We start from the raw sequence: 201 nt of genomic DNA on the forward strand, positions 1-201 counted from the left end.
TGGTGCTGCTGCAGAGAGACTTCTCCCTTTCTGGGAAGAAAAACTCTTTCAAATCCATTAACACAAACCAGCTGAATCCCCTGGGAGGGCTGTGTGGGGTCAGCTGATTCCAAAGGAATGTCACACACGTGACTGAAATGTGGGATTGGTACAAAACACAAGGGTTGATCAGAATAAGAAGTGAGGCAGTGTCTGGGCATC

The sequence above is a fragment of the Manacus vitellinus genome, unplaced genomic scaffold (genome assembly GCF_001715985.3).
Source record: "Manacus vitellinus isolate BGI_N305 unplaced genomic scaffold, ASM171598v3 scaffold_119_pilon, whole genome shotgun sequence".
NCBI lineage: Eukaryota > Metazoa > Chordata > Aves > Passeriformes > Pipridae > Manacus > Manacus vitellinus.